Consider the following 15,997-nt stretch of genomic DNA (forward strand, 5'->3'; position numbering starts at 1 on the left):
ATTGGTCTACACGGACAAGTTCTGGCCTGGTTTAGATCTTACCTGTCGGAAAGATATCAGTTTGTCTCTGTGAATGGTCTGTCCTCCGACAAATCAACTGTACATTTCGGTGTTCCTCAAGGTTCCGTTTTAGGACCACTATTGTTTTCACTATATATTTTACCTCTTGGGGATGTTGTTCGAAAACATAATGTTAACTTTCACTGCTATGCGGATGACACACAGCTGTACATTTCAATGAAACATGGTGAAGCCCCAAAATTGCCCTCGCTAGAAGCCTGTGTTTCAGACATAAGGAAGTGGATGGCTGAAAACTTTCTACTTTTAAACTCGGACAAAACAGAGATGCTTGTTCTAGGTCCCAAGAAACAAAGAGATCTTCTGTTAAATCTGACAATTCATCTTGATGGTTGTAAAGTCGTCTCAAATAAAACTGTGAAGGACCTCGGCGTTACTCTTGACCCTGATCTCTCTTTTGACAAACATATCAAGACTGTTTCAAGGACAGCTTTTTTCCATCTACGTAACATTGCAAAAATCAGAAATTTTCTGTCCAAAAATGATGCAGAAAAATTAATCCATGCATTTGTTACTTCTAGGTTAGACTACTGCAATGCTCTACTTTCCGGCTACCCGGATAAAGAACTAAATAAACTTCAGTTAGTGCTGAATACGGCTGCTAGAATCCTGACTAGAACCAAGAAATTTGATCATATTACTCCAGTGCTAGCTTCCCTATCAATCAATCAATTTTATTTTATATAGCCCTTCTTACATCAGCTAATATCTCGAAGTGCTGTACAGAAACCCAGCCTAAAACCCCAAACAGCTAGTAATGCAGGTGTAGAAGCACGGTGGCTAGGAAAAACTCCCTAGAAAGGCAAAACCTAGGAAGAAACCTAGAGAGGAACCAGGCTATGAGGGGTGGCCAGTCCTCTTCTGGCTGTGCCGGGTGGAGATTATAACAGAACCATGCCAAGATGTTCAAAAATGTTCATAAGTGACAAGCATGGTCAAATAATAATCAGGAATAAATCTCAGTTGGCTTTTCATAGCCGATCATTAGAGTTTAAAACAGCAGGTCTGGGACAGGTAGGGGTTCCATAACCGCAGGCAGAACAGTTTAAACTGGAATAGCAGCAAGGCCAGGCGGACTGGGGATAGCAAGGAGTCACCACGGCCGGTAGTCCCGACGTATGGTCCTAGGGCTCAGGTCTCTCAGTTGGCTTTTCATAGCCGATCATTTAGAGTTGAACACAGCAGGTCTGGGACAGGTAGGGGTTTCGTAGCCGCAGGCAGAACAGTTGAAACTGGAATAGCAGCAAGGCCAGGCGGACTGGGGGCAGCAGGGTGTCATCATGCCCGGTAGTCCTGACGTATGGTCCTAGGGCTCAGGTTCTCAGAGAGAAAGAGAGAACGAGAGAATTAGAGAGAGCATACTTAAATTCACACAGGACACTGGATAAGACAGGAGAAGTACTCCAGGTATAACCAACTAACCCCAGCCCCCCGACACATAAACTACTGCAGCATAAATACTGGAGGCTGAGACAGGAGCGGTCCGGAGACACTGTGGCCCCATCCGAAGAAACCCCCGGACAGGGCCAAACAGGAAGGATATAACCCCACCCACTCCGCCAAAGCACAGCCCCCGCACCACTAGAGGGATATCCCCAACCACCAACTTACAATCCTGAGACAAGGCCGAGTATAGCCCACAGAGGTCTCCACCACAGCACAAACCAAGGGGGGGGGGGCGCCAACCCAGACAGGAAGATCACGTCAGTAACTCAACCCACTCAAGTGACGCACCCCTCCCAGGGACGGCATGAAAGAGCACCAGCAGGCCAGTGACTCAGCCCCTGCAACAGGGTTAGAGGCAGAGAACCCCAGTGGAGAGGGGAACCGGCCCGGCAGAGACAGCAAGGGCTGTTCGTTGCTCCAGCCTTTCCGTTCACCTTCACACTCCTGGGCCAGACTACACTCAATCATATGACCTACTGAAGAGATAAGTCTTCAGTAAAGACTTAAAGGTTGAGACCGAGTCTGCGTCTCTCACATGGGTAGGCAGACTGTTCCATAGAAATGGAGATCTATAGGAGAAAGCCCTGCCTCCCGCTGTTTGCTTAGAAATTCTAGGGACAATTAGGAGGCCTGCGTCTGGCTTCCTGTTAAGGCAAGGGCTGATTTCAAGGTTTTACTGTTAACCTATAAAGCGTTACATGGGCTTGCTCCTACCTATCTTTCCGAGTTGGTCCTGCCGTACATACCAATACGTACGCTACGGTCACAAGACGCAGGCCTCCTAATTGTCCCTAGAATTTCTAAGCAAACAGCGGGAGGCAGGGCTTTCTCCTATAGATCTCCATTTTTATGGAACAGTCTGCCTACCCATGTGAGAGACGCAGACTCGGTCTCAACCTTTAAGTCTTTACTGAAGACTTATCTCTTCAGTAGGTCATATGATTGAGTGTAGTCTGGCCCAGGAGTATGAAGGTGAACGGAAAGGCTCTGGAGCAACGAACAGCCCTTGCTGTCTCTGCCAGGCCGGTTCCCCTCTCTCCACTGGGGTTCTCTGCCTCTAACCCTGTTACAGGGGCTGAGTCACTGGCTTGCTGGTGCTCTTTCATGCCGTCCCTGGTAGGGGTGCGTCACTTGAGTGGGTTGAGTTACTGACGTGATCTTCCTGTCTGGGTTGGCGCCCCCCCCTTGGTTTGTGCTGTGGTGGAGACCTCTGTGGGCTATACTCGGCCTTGTCTCAGGATTGTAAGTTGGTGGTTGAGGATATCCCTCTAGTGGTGCGGGGGCTGTGCTTTGGCAGAGTGGGTGTGGTTATATCCTTCCTGTTTGGCCCTGTCCGGGGGTTTCTTCGGATGGGGCCACAGTGTCTCCGGACCGCTCCTGTCTCAGCCTCCAGTATTTATGCTGCAGTAGTTTATGTGTCGGGGGGCTGGGGTTAGTTGGTTATACCTGGAGTACTTCTCCTGTCTTATCCAGTGTCCTGTGTGAATTTAAGTATGCTCTCGCTAATTCTCTCGTTCTCTCTTTCTCTCTGAGAACCTGAGCCCTAGGACCATACGTCAGGACTACCGGGCATGCTGACACCTTGCTGTCCCCAGTCCGCCTGGCCTTGCTGCTATTCCAGTTTCAACTGTTCTGCCTGCGGTTACGAAACCCCTACCTGTTCCAGACCTGCTGTTTTCAACTCTTAATGATCGGCTATGAAAAGCCAACTGAGAGACCTGAGCCCTAGGACCATACGTCGGGACTACCGGCCGTGGTGACTCCTTGCTGTCCCCAGTCCGCCTGGCCTTGCTGCTATTCCAGTTTCAACTGTTCTGCCTGCGGTTATGGAACCCCTACCTGTCCCAGACCTGCTGTTTTCAACTCTTAATGATCGGCTATGAAAAGCCAACTGAGATTTATTCCTGATTATTATTTGACCATGCTTGTCACTTATGAACATTTTTGAACATCTTGGCATGGTTCTGTTATAATCTCCACCCGGCACAGCCAGAAGAGGACTGGCCACCCCTCATAGCCTGGCTCCTCTCTAGGTTTCTTCCTAGGTTTTGGCCTTTCTAGGGAGTTTTTCCTAGCCACCGTGCTTCTACACCTGCATTACTAGCTGTTTGGGGTTTTAGGCTGGGTTTCTGTACAGCACTTCGAGACATTAGCTGATGTACGAAGGGCTATATAAAATAAAATTTATTGATTGATTGAATGCCCTTGCTGATGGAAGGAGGTTTTCACTCAAAATCTCACGATACATGGCCCCATTCATTCTTTCCTTTACACGGATCAGTCGTCCTGGTCCCTTTGCAGACAAACAGCCCCAAAGCATGATGTTTCCAACCCCATGCTTCACAGTAGGTATGGTGTTCTTTGGATGCAACTCCGCATTCTTTGTCCTCCAAAAACGACGAGTTGAGTTTTTACCAAACAGTTATATTTTGGTTTCATCTGACCATATGACATTCTCCCAATCCTCTTCTGGATCATCCAAATGCACTCTAGCAAACTTCAGACGGGCCTGGACATGTACTGGCTTAAGCAGGGGGACACATCTGGCACTGCAGGATTTGAGTCCCTGGCGGCGTAGTGTGTTACTGATGGTAGGCTTTGTTACTTTGGTCCCAGCTCTCTGCAGGTCATTCACTAGGTCCCCCTGTGTGGTTCTGGGATTTTTGCTCACCGTTCTTGTGATCATTTTGACCCCACGGGGTGAGATCTTGCGTGGAGCCCCAGATCGAGGGATATTATCAGTGGTCTTGTATGTCTTCCAATTCCTAATAATTGCTCCCACAGTTGATTTCTTCAAACCAAGCTGCTTACCTATTGCAGATTCAGTCTTCCCAGCCTGGTGCAGGTCTACAATTCTGTTTCTGGTGTCCTTTGAAAGCTCTTTTGGTCTTGGCCATAGTGGAGTTTGGAGTGTGACTGTTTGAGGTTGTGGACAGGTGTCTTTTATACTGATAACAAGTTCAAACAGGTGCCATTAATACAGGTAACGAGTGGAGGACAGAGGAGCCTAGTTACAGGTCTGTGAGAGCCAGAAATCTTGCTTGTTTGTAGGTGACCAAATACTTATTTTCCACCATAATTTGCAAATAAATTCATTAAAAATCCTACAATGTGATTTTCTGTAATTTTTTTCCTCAATTAGTCTGTCATAGTTGACGTGTACCTATGATGAAAAGTACAGGCCTTTCTCATCTTTTTAAGTGGGAGAACTTGCACAATTGGTGGCTGACTAAATACTTTTTTCCCCCACTGTACAAGCTTATGTTTTGGTTTTTGATGGGGAAATACATTTGAGGCATTTATAAGTTATATTCTTCAAGAATCAATGGCTATGCAGTATATGGGTCTTTCTATAACTGCCAGTGAGGATTTCCTTGCATTTATGGCAGTGTGGTTCCCTTAAGGGTCAGTCAACTTTGGTACAACATACTATGGGGAGTCACACTCTCGCGACTTCGAGGCTGTATACAGGTGGTACCGGTACCGAGGTAATGTGCTGGGGTACAGGTTAGTCCAGGTAATAATGAGGCTATACACAGGGGGTACCGGTACCGAGGTAATGTGCCGGGGTACAGGTTAGTCCAGGTAATAATGAGGCTATATACAGGGGGTACCGGTACCGAGGTAATGGGCTGGGGTACAGGTTAGTTCAGGTAATAATGAGGCTATATACAGGGGGTACCGGTACCGAGGTAATGGGCTGGGGTACAGGTTAGTCCAGGTAATAATGAGGCTATACACAAGGGGTACCGGTACCGAGGTAATGTGCCGGGGTACAGGTTAGTCCAGGTAATAATGAGGCTATATACAGGGGGTACCGGTACCGAGGTAATGGGCTGGGGTACAGGTTAGTTCAGGTAATAATGAGGCTATATACAGGGGGTACCGGTACCGAGGTAATGGGCTGGGGTACAGGTTAGTCCAGGTAATAATGAGGCTATATACAGGGGGTACCGGTACCGAGGTAATGGGCTGGGGTACAGGTTAGTTCAGGTAATTTGTACATGTCGGTAGGGGTAAAGTGACTGTGCTTAGATGATAAACAGCGAGTAGCAGCAGTGTAAAAACAAAGGAGGGAGGGGATTAATTGTTCAGCAGTCTTATGGCTTGGGGGTAGAAGCTGTTAAGGAGCCTTTTGGTCCTAGACTTGGCGCTCCGGTACCGCTTGCTGTGCGGTAGCAGAAAGAACAGTCTATGACTTGGGTGACTGGAGTCTTTGACGATTTTCCTCTGACATGCCTAGTATCTAGGTCCTGGATGGCAGGAAGCTTGAACCCAGTGATGTAAAAAACAAACAAAATATAACTATTGTAAAATAGATTGTGTCCGTAAAATGTTGGAAATAGAAGCCTAAGTGTTGTTGTTCATTAGTTTGCTGCAATTAGGGGAGAGGTGGTAGGGTTAGTGGAAAATAATACATTTACATTTAAGTCATTTAGCAGACGCTCTTATCCAGAGCGACTTACAGGAGCAATTAGGGTTAAGTGCCTTGCTTAAGGGCACATCGACAGATTTTTCACCTAGTCGGCTCGGGGATTAGAACCAGCAACCTTTCGGTTACTGGCACACCGCTCTTAACCACTAAGCTACCTGCCGCCATAATAAAGGAAAATATATTTTTAAAAGATATATATATATATATATATTTTACATTTACATTTGAGTCATTTAGCAGACGCTCTTATCCAGAGCGACTTACAGTTAGTGTACACTATGTACACTACCAGTCAAAAGTTTGGACACACCTACTCATTCAAGGGTTTTTCTTTATTTTTTACTATTTTCTACATTGTAGAATAATAGTGAAGACATCAAAACTATGAAATAACACATATGGAATCATGTAGTAACCAAAAAAGTGTTAAACTAATCAAAATATATTTTTTATTTGAGATTCTATAAAGTAGCCACCCTTTGCCTTGATGGCAGCTTTGCACTCTTGGCATTCTCTCAACCAGCTTCATGAGGTAGTCACCTGGAATTGTCAAGGGGTGCTGAAGGTGGGTGTGGTGCAGGAATCAAGCGCAGGACGCAGAAGCTAAGTCCAAAAGACTTTAGTGAGTTATTCACGTAGTACACGAGAGCAATAAGCCCGGAGGCGAAATAACGGCACACACAGGCGTCAAACAAACGGCGCACTAACATGTGCGAAAACCTCTCCAAACACGGAGGGAAGAATACGTAGCTCAGAACACCAAACAGAGGAGCAATCACACACAACACCATACACACACAACGAGAACTAAATAGGACACTAATGAGGACTAACTAGACACAGGTGTACAACATCAAGACAAAACCAAACGAACATGAAACATAGATCGGTGGCAGCTAGTACTCCGGGGACGACGACCGCCGAAACCTGCCCGAACAAGGAGGAGGAGCAGCCTCGGCCGAAACCGTGACAGTACCCCCCCCTTGACGCGCGGCTCCAGCCGTGCGCCGACCCCGGCCTCGGGGACAACCAGGATGGACCGAACGGTGTACGCCGGATCCCCCTCGATGTCCAGTGGGAGCGGAGGAGTCTCTCCTATCTCACCTTCCTGGAGTGGACCAGCTACCACCGGCCTGAGAAGAGACACATGGAACGAGGGGTTAATATTCTTGTATTCAACAGGCAGATGTAACCTATAACACACCTCGTTCAATCTTCTCAGGACTTTAAAAGGCCCCACAAACCGCCGACCCAGCTTCCGGAAGGGCAGGCGGAGGGGTAGGTTTCTGGTAGAGAGCCAGACTCGATCTCCGGGTGCGTACACCGGCCCCTCACTGCGGTGGAGATCGGCGCTCGCCTTGTGACAACGGATGGCCCGCTGCAGGTGGACGTGTGCAGCGTTCCACATCTCCTCCGAGCGCCTTATCCAATCATCCACCGCAGGGGCCTCGATCTGGCTCTGCTGCCAAGGTGCCAGAACCGGCTGGTAACCTAATACACATTGGAAGTGGGTTAGGTTGGTAGAGGAGTGGCGGAGAGAGTTCTGGGCCATCTCGGCCCAGGGAATGTACCGAGCCCACTCCTCAGGCCGGTCCTGGCAATACAACCTCAGAAACCTACCCACATCCTGGTTGACTCGTTCTACCTGCCCATTACTCTCCGGGTGGTACCCTGAGGTAAGGCTCACCGAGACCCCCAAACGCTCCATGAACGCTCTCCATACTCGGGAGGTAAACTGGGGGCCTCGATCAGACACTATATCCTCGGGTACCCCGTAATGCCGGAAGACGTGGGTAAATAGGGCCTCTGCGGTTTGTAGGGCAGTAGGAAGACCCGACATAGGGAGAAGACGACAGGCCTTAGAGAACCGGTCCACATGACCAGGATGGTGGTATTCCCCTGAGAGAGGGGAAGGTCTGTCACAAAATCCACCGAGAGGTGGGACCATGGTCGTTGTGGAACGGGCAGGGGTTGTAACTTACCCCTGGGTAGGTGTCTGGGCGCCTTACACTGGGCGCACACCGAGCAGGAGGAGACATAAACCCTCACATCCCTGACTAACGTGGGCCACCAGTATTTAGTGCTAAGACAATGCACTGTCCGGCCAATACCCGGATGTCCAGAGGAGGGTGACGTGTGAGCCAAGTAAATGAGTCGATCCCGAATCTCGAGCGGAACGTACTTCCGACAACCGATAACCCAAAAAGGAGACCGACTCCTGGAAAAACAGACATTTCTCTGCCTTGACATATAGGTCGTGCTCCAACAGCCTCCTCAATACACGACGCACCAGGGCTATATGCTCGGCTCGGGTAGACGAGTACACTAGAATGTCATCAATGTACACGACCACCCCTTGCCCCTGCATATCCCGGAAAATGTAATCTACGAAGGATTGGAAGACTGATGGAGCATTCATCAACCCATATGGCATGACGAGATACTCGAAATGACCTGACGTGGTACTAAACGCTGTTTTCAATTCGTCGCCCTCCCTAATGCGCACCAAGTTATACGCGCTCCTGAGATCCAGTTTTGTGAAAAACCACGCTCCATGCAATGACTCCGTCATGGTCGCAATCAGAGGGAGTGGATAACTGTATTTCACAGTAATCTGATTGAGACCACGGTAATCGATGCACGGGCGCAACCCTCCATCTTTTTTCTTCACAAAAAAGAAGCTTGAGGAGGCGGGAGAAGTGGAGGGCCGTATGTATCCCTGTCTCAAGGATTCGGCTATGTACGTTTCCATAGCTTTTCTCTCCTCTTGAGACAAAGGATACACGTGGCTCCGTGGGAGCGCTGCTCCTGCCTGGAGATCAATCGCACAATCCCCCTGTCTATGAGGAGGCAACTGCGTCGCCCTAGCTTTACTAAACACGAGAGCTAAATCCCCATATTCAGGCGGAATGTGCAGTGCGGGCACTTGGTTTGGACTTTCCACCGAAGTCGCCCCTACGGAAACACCCAGCCAACGCCCCTCACACTGAGCAGACCACCCATTGAGAGCCCTCTGTTGCCACGAAATAGCAGGGTTATGGGTGCTTAACCAGGGAATTCCCAGCACCACCGGGTTCGCAGGAGAGTCGATCAGATACAACTGTATAGTCTCTTCATGACCCCCCTGCGCACACATCCTAAGTGGCGCTGTGATCTCCCTAATCAACCCCGACCCCAACAGGTAGGAGAGGGATCCCTAAATCTAAACAAAACTTCAGATCAACAAAATTCCCAGCTGCGCCTGAATCTACTAGCGCCTTATGCTGGGAATGAGGTGCAACCTGTGGAAAAAAAAAAACAGGTATACAAAAGTGCGCAACAGAGAGCTCTGGGTAAGTGGGGCGTCTACTCACCTGGGAGGGCTCCCCAGTGCGTGGCCTGTTGTCTCCTCCCTCGGGGAACCCTCCCCAGCACCTGGCCGCAGTGTGCCCTCCACGACCGCACTTGGTGCAGGGGACAGGCCCCCTCGGGCTTCTCCTCCTCTCTCTAGCGCCAGCACCGCCGAGCTCCATAGGGCTCGGCTCGGAGGTGCCGGAGGGTGGAATGGACGGACCCCACTCGGGACGTCCACGGGTGGCCAGCAGGGTGTCCAGACGGATGGACATATTGACCAACTGGTCGAAAGTGAAATTGGTATCCCTGCAGGCCAACTCACGTTGAACGTCCTCCCGTAGGCTACATCGAAAATGTTCGATGAGGGCCCGTTCATTCCACCCTGCGTCTGCCGCTAGAGTCCGGAACTCCAGCGCGAACGCCTGTGCGCTCCTCCTCCCCTGTCTCAGGTGGACTAGACGCTCCCCCGCCGCTTTGCCCTCTGGTGGATGGTCGAACACGGCCTTGAAGCGACGGGAGAACTCGGCGTAGGAGATGGTGGTGGCGTCCATCCTCCTCCACTCGGCGTTGGCCCATTCCAACGCCTTGCCCGTGAGACAGGAGATGAGGGCGGAAATGCTCTCGTGTCCCGAGGGCACCGGGTGTACAGTGGCCAGGTAGAGCTCCACCTGCAGGAGGAACCCCTGACACCCGGCAGCTGTTCCGTCATACGCCCTCGGGAGCGAGAGCCAAATCCCACTGGGTTCCGGACCTGGGACTGGTGGACCGGCCGATGGGGGTGGCAGGGTAGGTGGAGGTGTGGGTACCCCTCTGGACTCCCATCGGTGCAGGGTGTTGATGACGTCCTGTAGAGCGGTCCCCAGTTGTCGTATCTGGTCATCCTGGCTGCGGACATGCCCCTCCAACGACTCAGGCGTGATTGTTGCTCCTGCTGATTCCATTATAAATGGTGTGTGATTCTGTCAAGGGGTGCTGAAGGTGGGTGTGGTGCAGGAATCAAGCGCAGGACCCAGAAGCTAAGTCCAAAAGACTTTAGTGAGTTATTCACGTAGTACACGAGAACAATAAGCCCGGAAGTGAAATAACGGCGCACACAGGCGTCAAACAAACGGCGCACTAACATGTGCGAAAACCTCTCCAAACACGGAGGGAAGAATACGTAGCTCAGAACACCAAACAGAGGAGCAATCACACACAACACCAAAACACACAACGAGAACTAAATAGAACACTAATGAGGACTAACTAGACACAGGTGTACAACATCAAGACAAAACCAAACGAACATGAAACATAGATCGGTGGCAGCTAGTACTCCGGGGACGACGACCGCCGAAACCTGCCCGAACAAGGAGGAGGAGCAGCCTCGGCCGAAACCGTGACAGGAATGCATTTCAATTAACAGGTGTGCCTTAAGTTAATTTGTGGAATTAATTTCCTTCTTAATACATTTGAGCCAATCAGTTGTGTTTTGACAAGGTAGGGTTGGTATACAGAAGATAGCCCTATTTGGTGAAAGACCAAGTCCATATTATGGCAAGAACAGCTCAAATAAGCAAAGAGAAACGACAGTCCATCATTACTTTAAGACATGAAGGTCAGACAATACGGAACATTTCAAGAACATTGAACGTTTCTTCAAGTGCAGTCGCAAAAACCATCAAGCGCCATGATGAAACTGGCTCTCATGAGGACTGCCACAGGAATGGAAGACCCAGAGTTAGCTCTGCTGCAGAGGATAAGTTCATTAGAGTTACCAGCCTCAGAAATTGCTGCCCAAATAAAGACTTCACAGATTTCAAGTCACAGACGTATCTCAACATCAACTGTTCAGAGGGGACTGGGTAAATCAGGCCTTCATGGTTGAATTGCTGCAAAGAAACAACTACTAAAGGACACCAATAATAAGAAGAGATCTGCTTGGGCCAAGAAACACGAGCAATGGACATTAGACCGGTGGAAATTGAGATTTTTGGTTCCAACCGCCATGTCTTTGTGCGACGCGATGTGGGTGAACGGATGATCTCCGCGTGTGTAGTTCCTACCGTGAAGCATGGAGGAGGAGGTGTAGTGATGGTGACACTGTCTGTGATTTATTTAGAATTCAAGGCACACTTATCCAGCATGGCTACCACAGCATTCTGCAGTGATACGCCATCCCATCTGGTTTGGGCTTAGTGGGACTATCATTTTGCTTTTCAACAGGACAATGACCCAACACTCCTCCAGGCTGTGTAAGGGCTATTTTACCAAGAAGGAGAGTGATGGAGTGCTGCATCAGATGACCTGGCCTCCACAATCCCTCGACCTCACCCCAATTGAGATAGTTTGGGATGAGTTGAACCGCAGAGTGAAGGAAAAGCAGCCAACAAGTGCTCAGCATATGTGGGAACTCCTTCAAGACTGTTGGAAAAGCATTCCAGATGAAGCTGCTTGAGAGAATGCCAAGTGTGCAAAGTTGTCATCAAGGCAAACGGTGGCTACTTTGAAGAATCTAAAATCTAAAATATTTTGATTAGTTTAACACTATTTTGGTTACTACATGATTCCATATGTGTTATTTCATAGTTTTGATGTCTTCACTATTGTTCTACAATGTAGAAAATAGTAAAAATAAAGAACAACCCTTGAATGAGTAGTTGTGTCCAAACTTTTGACTGGTACTGTATGTTATTGTTAGATGAAGTTATGGGCCAATTTGGCATACACTTAGTGTGTAAAGGTAGCCAAAGAGCATTTTACTGAATTAGTGGTGAATTAGTGAATAACGACACAGAGCTTAATGTGAGTTTCCTTGAGTAGCACTCCCGATCTTGCTCTGATAATGTGTGGTAATGTTCAGAATACATTGTGAAATCTTCGCTCACCATTGTTCCTCCATGCAGATATACTACATCCATAACTAGAGGTTATTAGCATGGAGGAGTTCAGATATACTACATCCATAACTAGAGGTTATTAGCATGGAGGAGTTCAGATATACTACATCCATAACTAGAGGTTATTAGCATGGAGGAGTTCAGATATACTACATCCATAACTAGAGGTTATTAGCATGGAGGAGTTCTCATATACTACATCCATAACTAGAGGTTATTAGCATGGAGGAGTTTCTGCAGCAAAATAGTGTTGCATAGCAACAAACAGCAAACACAGAAAGGGTCCTATATTGGAGAGTAAAAGTCGTCTGGCACTCTGCTTAGGATTTCAACAACTTTAATAATTTATTTCTAGCCTAGAATCATCGATGTTACTACTAATCTGAAAACAAGACAAAATATGACTATTGTTGCTCACTTGACTGTCTTAAGACAATTGTCAAATAATTAAAGATGTCAGTTGTTGTACAATTTCATGGGTATGCTCTGGGTATCACCTTTTACCTCAAATAAACAGTGTATTTCTGCTGTTGTGTTTCTTTAACCATCTGTCTGACTTTGTCGTTCACACAGGAGAGAGACGTGGCTATCGTGGATCCTCTGGGGAGCCTCAACAACATGATGCTGACGAGGCAGAAAGGTCTCTCTCCAGATCAGAACACCTTAAGAAAAACCATCTGAGACCCACTGGGAAGAAATCTCACTGCTGCTCTGACTGTGGGAAACGTTGCAGGTGTTCATCAGAACTTAAAATACACCAGCGAGTACACACAGGAGAGAAACCTTATAGCTGTGATCAATGTGGGAAGAGTTTTACTTGGTCAAGCTCCCTGATAGTGCACCAGAGAACACACACAGGAGAGAAACCTTTCGACTGCTCTGAATGCGGAAAGACTTTTGTTAGTTTAAGAGATTTAAAATCACACCAGAGAACACACACAGGAGAGAAATCACCATATAGTTGTACTCAATGTGGGAAGAGTTTTACTCGGTCAAGCGGCCTGATAGTGCACCAGAGAACACACACAGGAGAGAAACTTTATAGCTGTGATCAATGTGGGAAGAGTTTTACTCAGTCAAGCTACCTTATACTACATCTGAGAAGACACACAGGAGAGAAATCTTATAGCTGTACTCAATGTGGGAGGAGTTTTACTCAGTCAAGCTACCTTAAAGTACATCTGAGAAGACACACAGGAGAGAAACCTTACGACTTCTCTGACTGCGGAAAGACTTTTGTTAATTTAATAGATTTCAAATCACACCAGAGAACACACACAGGAGAGAAATCACCATATAGTTGTACTCAATGTGGGAAGAGTTTTACTCGGTCAAGCGGCCTGATAGTGCACCAGAGAACACACACAGGAGAGAAACTTTATAGCTGTGATCAATGTGGGAAGAGTTTTACTCAGTCAAGCTCCCTGATAGTGCACCAGAGAACACACACAGGAGAGAAACCTTATAGCTGTGATCATTGTGGGAAGAGTTTTACTCAGTCAAGCGGCCTGGTAGTACACCAGAGAACGCACACAGGAGAGAAAACATATAGCTGTACTCAATGTGGGAAGAGTTTTACTCAGTCAAGCAGCCTGGTAGTACACCAGAGAACACACACAGGAGAGAAATCTTATCTTTGCTCTGACTGCAGAAAGAATTTTGTTAGGTTAAGAGATTTAAAATCACACCAGAGAACACACACAGGAGATAAACTATTTAGCACACACACAGGAGATAAACTATTTAGCAGGAGATAAATGATATAGCTGGAGATAAATGATATAGCTGTCATCATGTGACAAGAGATACTTTGATAAAAGATCTCTGATCAAACATCAGAAAATACATACATGAGTTGTTTCATGATATCAATGAAATAATGTCACAATGTAGAATGTTTTAACATTGTAGAAGGAGTACTTTAATTAATAATGTCACAATGTAGAATGTTTTAACATTGTAGTAGGAGTACTTTAATTAATAATGTCACAATGTAGAACCCTAAACATTTCCCCCTGTTCGATTTATTTCAGCGTGATATGGATATTAGCCTCTGGGAAAAATCCAGGCTATGAATTGAAAGAGTATTTATGTGATTTAACAAAAAGTTAAAAAAAATATTTAAAAAAGTTGTGTTACACGTTAATCAAAATGCAGCTAGCTGTTTTCTACAAATTGTCCTTCAACCAGTGATGTACACATTATTCCCAGATTCCATGTGGTGTTTGAGCTATTCGTTTTAACAGGATGTGCAACCTCATCTCCCCCCTCTTGCGCAATTGATTTCAACATGATATCGATGAAATAAGTGTTGCGTTCCTTTGTTTAGCGACCCATAAATGGAAATACATCACTCCAAAATGTAGCTGACTGTCTTCTGCAGGTTGTCCTCTAACCAGTGAGGTAAAAGTTATCTCCCATTTCCATGTGTTTTTTTAGTTGTGTTAGTTTCAACAGCAGGTACAACCTGATCTCCCCCATAATCGATATCAGTGATTTATTGTTGGTGCTTGTGCAGTTTATAAGGTGCTTGTTTTAATATGATTATTGTGGCACATTTGTGTAGATAGTACAGTTTAGGTTTAGGTTTTCAATATATCACAAACTGTTTTTGCATATTGGTTTTTGATTTGGACATGTTAAAACTGTGTTTTGACATTGAGGTTTCCCACGTAGCAAAATGTCATTGAAAAGACATTGAAAAGAAGACTATGCCTGATGTCCAATATAAACTCAGCAAAAAAAGAAACGTCCCTTTTTCAGGACCCTGTCTTTCAAAGATAATTTGTAAAAATCCAAAATAACTTCACAGATCTTCATTGTAAAGGGTTTAAACACTGTTTCCCATGCTTGTTCAATGAACCATAAATAATTAATGAACATGCACCTGTGGAACGGTCGTTAAGACTTACAGATGGTAGGCAATTAAGGTCACAGTTATGAAAACTTAGGACACAAAAGAGGCCTTTCTATTGACTCTGGAAAACACCAAAAGAAATATGCCCAGGATCCCTGCTCATCTGCGTGAACGTGCCTTATTCATGCTGCAAGGAGGCATCCTCCCTCATGTGGTACCCTTCCTGCAGGCTCATCCTGACATGACAATGCCACCAGCCATACTGCTCATTCTGTGCGTGATTTCCTGCAAGACAGGAATGTCAGTGTTCTGTCATGGCCAGTGAAGAACCCGGATCTCAATCCCATTGAGCACGTCTGGGACCTGTTGGATCGGAGGGTGAGGGCTAGGGCAATTCCCCCCAGAAATGTCCGGGAACTTGTATGTGCCTTGGTGGAAGAGTGGGGTAACATCTCACAGCAAGAACTGGCAAATCTGGTGCAGTCCATGAGGAGGAGATGCACTGCAGTACTTAATGCAGCTGGTGGCCACACCAGATACTGACTGTTACTTTTGATTTTGATAATGTGTCCCCCCAGGGACACATTATTTGTGTGTGGAACTTGTTCAGTTTATGTCTCAGTTGTTGAATCTTGTTATGTTCATACAAATATTTACACATGTTAAGTTTGCTGAAAATAAACGCAGTTGACAGTGAGAGGACTTTTTTTTGTTGCTGAGTTTACATTCGGTTTTAGTTGAAAATATGTATTTTCAGGTCGTTTTTTCAACGACTTGACAACAACTTAATTTCAACGTACTTGCAGCCTATAAACATGGACGCAGTATAATACATTGGTCTATAATCCGTTTTATTAACAATCTTACATCACTCCAGTATTTCTTTACAACATTCAAGTGCTAATTGTCTTTATTCCACTACTGAAGAAGCACGACTCAAATCACCTACTCATATTTCAAACATCCAGC

The sequence above is a fragment of the Coregonus lavaretus genome, assembly GCF_964263955.1.
Source record: "Coregonus lavaretus genome assembly, contig: HAP1_SCAFFOLD_135, whole genome shotgun sequence".
Taxonomy (NCBI): domain Eukaryota; kingdom Metazoa; phylum Chordata; class Actinopteri; order Salmoniformes; family Salmonidae; genus Coregonus; species Coregonus lavaretus.